Source organism: Gavialis gangeticus, unplaced genomic scaffold (assembly GCF_001723915.1).
Source record: "Gavialis gangeticus isolate Ggan-Ray unplaced genomic scaffold, GavGan_comp1, whole genome shotgun sequence".
Classification (NCBI taxonomy): Eukaryota; Metazoa; Chordata; order Crocodylia; family Gavialidae; genus Gavialis; species Gavialis gangeticus.
The window spans coordinates 7,567,361-7,570,510 of NW_017728996.1; the positions used below are offsets into that span (position 1 = coordinate 7,567,361).

Genomic DNA, 3,150 nt, shown 5'->3' on the forward strand with positions numbered 1-3,150 from the left:
GGGGGGTTGGGCAAGGCGGGAGGTGGGCATGGGCTGGGGCGGTAAAGGGGGGGTGGGTATGGTCTAGGGAGTTGGGGATGAGCTTAGGCTGGCAGGGCACTGGGCCCGGGCCTGGCCTTGCAGTGGGGCTGGGCGGAAGGGTGGCTAGTCCCTGTCTCCCGTCTGTGGGGATGTGGGCACAGGCTGGGCAGAGGCAGTGTAGGGAGGGGACAGGGTCTGTGCTGCTGCCCTGTCAGCCCACCCTGGCGGCAGCCCTGTTGTGCCCGTCCTGCAGCAGATGAGCGTGCGGCAGGAATGGGCAGTGGCTGCTCCTGCTGCATCTCCCTGTGGCGCAGAAGTGGGGGCCAGGGCTGTGTTGCTGCGTGTCAGACCGGGTGGCGCGTGTGCACTGGAGGAAGGGGCGGTTGCTGCTCCGCTGGTCGTGGGAGCGTCGCAGTGCTAGCGTCGGGCTTACAAACACTCTGGAGCATTTAGTAATAGAAAGGGGCTGCTGGTGTGAGGTGGATGGTTTACAGCTAATAACTTACCAGGTGTTTAATTTCTGTCTTGGCTTGTGGGACATAGACAAAGAGGCAGTGTTTTCCTTAAACAAATTGGTGTTTGAAACTTGTTTGGGCTTTTTTTTTTAAAAGAAGTCTGTGGCACAATTCTGGACAGCTCCAAGGATTATGTTTCCTGCATTTGAATGAGCTGGGAAATTGGATAACCAGCAAAGTGTCATGATTAAGCTTTAATTGTGATGGTTATTCACCTACAAGGATTTTAACTTTGTATTTCTGTGGAGACTTGCCTGCACTGCTCAGGAGCTTCACAGAAATTGAATTTCCTATTGCTGACATTATGTTGTAGCAGTGCATACAGCAAAATAGGAAGGGGTGCAAGCATAGAGCAAAATAGCTCCAAGATTGGAGCACAAGTCAAGGGGTAGTAATTTGTGGTGTGTGGTAATTGCCGTCTGAGCTTGGGAGCCTGGGTTCAGTTCTTATTGGGTAGCTCTCTGCTTCAGACAAACCACAGCTAATGCCAATTAGGATTTTTGGTAACAATCTTGATAGGAGCCCAAGGTTGAAAGGTGTGGAGGCTGATTCTTCTGAGTCTTATAAGGGGCCCCTGCAGATTGGTGTTCAGGTATGTTGGCAAGACCATGAGGATATAAAGAGACGTGCCTGTTCCAATCCTATTCTCTAGAATAACTCCATATCCAAGGTTGCCAATTAATGCCTTGCACTAGCCAGAACTTAAATTAATGGCACTAATACAACCACAGGCAGCAAGAGAAGGGAGAGCAGAGAATATCTGGAATTGGCTCACAATCCTGTGATGAATGAAACCATTTCTTTAGTGCTCAGTCCTGTCATCAAACTAAACAGATGCTTCCTTACATTTCTCTAAAGAATTTGCTTATGTACTCAAACAGTGGGACCCAGATCCTGACTTGGGCTTCTGGCCACAACTATATAATAAATTCAAATACAGTGTAAAGCATACGCTACTCTTGCATTAAGGTGTCCGTGTATGTTTTGCTTGCTTTTGCAATTTCTGCAGCATATCATTGCAGCATTGTTTCCAAAAATGTTTGTTTTTTGTGTAGTGGCTAATCCAGATTTAGGCAGGGGATTTAGCAGAATGAACTGCTCTCTTCTTTTTGCTAATGACCAGCTGTCCTCCAGTTCCAGTAATATTCTGTGAGCCTGCTTCACTCACCAGTCTGTTGGCTGGAGGTGGTGTTTGCTCTCCACCAACTTTTATGTGCTGCCAGGCTACCACAAGTGGTAAAATACTTGACGCAAGCAGGAATTTATCCAAAATTGAAACACCAGTCAACCCAGTAGGGTGAGATTCTCACCCAATCTGGAAATATTTGCAATGCAGTGAAAATGAAATACTTTTTGCAGTTCAGAAAATAGTAGGTAAGAGGCATGTACTTCATGTTTCTAGTAAGTGTTTCTTCACTGTTTGTTCCAAGTGTGTATAAACTAGCAAAATGGGATTGAATTCTAAAGAGCTGTATCTTAATCACTTTTTTTGTATAGTGGTGGAACAGATGAGGTGAATTTCCTTCGTTTAGGGTCTTGTCTACATAGAGAAATTGAGTGGAATACACAGCAATTCTGACTAGAAATGAGAGTCAGTGCCCATTTAATTATATCTGAATATTTGATGAAAAGAGCAAACACCTTGTTTTGTTATGCTCTGTACACAGTGTGAAATGAAACGAATCTCTGGGGCAGAATTTCCCTTTCAAGCAACAGGTTACAGGCAGTCAGAATATAGCCCCAGTTTTAAGAATTATCCAGTGTTATTTGGTATACAAATAAAAGAGCTTAATCTATCAGTGCCATGGTGTTTCACTAGGCTAGTCTTAATTTCATTATTGCAAACAAATTGTGTCCTATATAGAACATGAAACCTCAATATACGGGTAATTTGTTAATGCTTCTTTGTCTGGGTAGAATTAGCTGTAGTGGGAATAGTCTATCTACAAAGGCTATTTCAGAATAGAGCTCCTTGTGTGGACACTTCTGGAATAAACGCTGTTTTAATTTTAGAATTATTACTTTGGTTTGGGAAAATGGTGATTTTTCTGGAATAATTTTTTTTAAATTTTGGAATAAGTACACTAATTATGAAGAACAACTGTTGGATGTTGCTGTTTTGGTCAGCTTCTCCATGAAGAGAAGCCCTGAAGCTTTGACTGTTCTGTAGAACAGGTATCGAGTAATATGGAGGTAGTGTTGAAGCTTGCTTTCAAGAAATGCTTATATTAGTTGCAGCTGAATTACAGCATGTGTCCTATATACTTGAATAATTGGAGGGCAAGGCATGAAATACATGGGCATTTATAGCCTCTTTTCTGAACTATTTAAAGTTGAATGGAAGCGATGATAAAACATCAACTTTTTAAAACAAGTTAAACCCTGAAATATTATCTTTCCTTTTCAGGAGCTGCTCCATTGGAATGGTCTGTAAGGAAAAGCTGCCTTTTTATTCCAAAAAGCTCCATCAGTTCATAATTAGAGGGTTAGTATATTAAAACATTCTAGTGATTGCATCTTCTGAACATCTTTGGCTTCTAATTAAAACTACGGATAAGCAAACTTGACACACATTAGAAGCCAGCTGATAAGAGGTAAAAGCAAATTTCGTCAT

General features: G+C 42.8%; 1 protein-coding gene across 1 annotated transcript in view; it reads left to right on the top strand.

The window, feature by feature from the left end:
• SPG21 (spastic paraplegia 21 (autosomal recessive, Mast syndrome)) overlaps window positions 1-3,150 on the top strand; it is an 18,868-nt gene that overhangs the window by 190 nt on the left and 15,528 nt on the right. The window contains exon 2 of the mRNA XM_019503993.1: window positions 2,944-3,021. The gene's annotated coding sequence lies outside the window, so the exon portion shown is untranslated. The remainder of the gene's footprint in view (window positions 1-2,943; window positions 3,022-3,150) is intronic.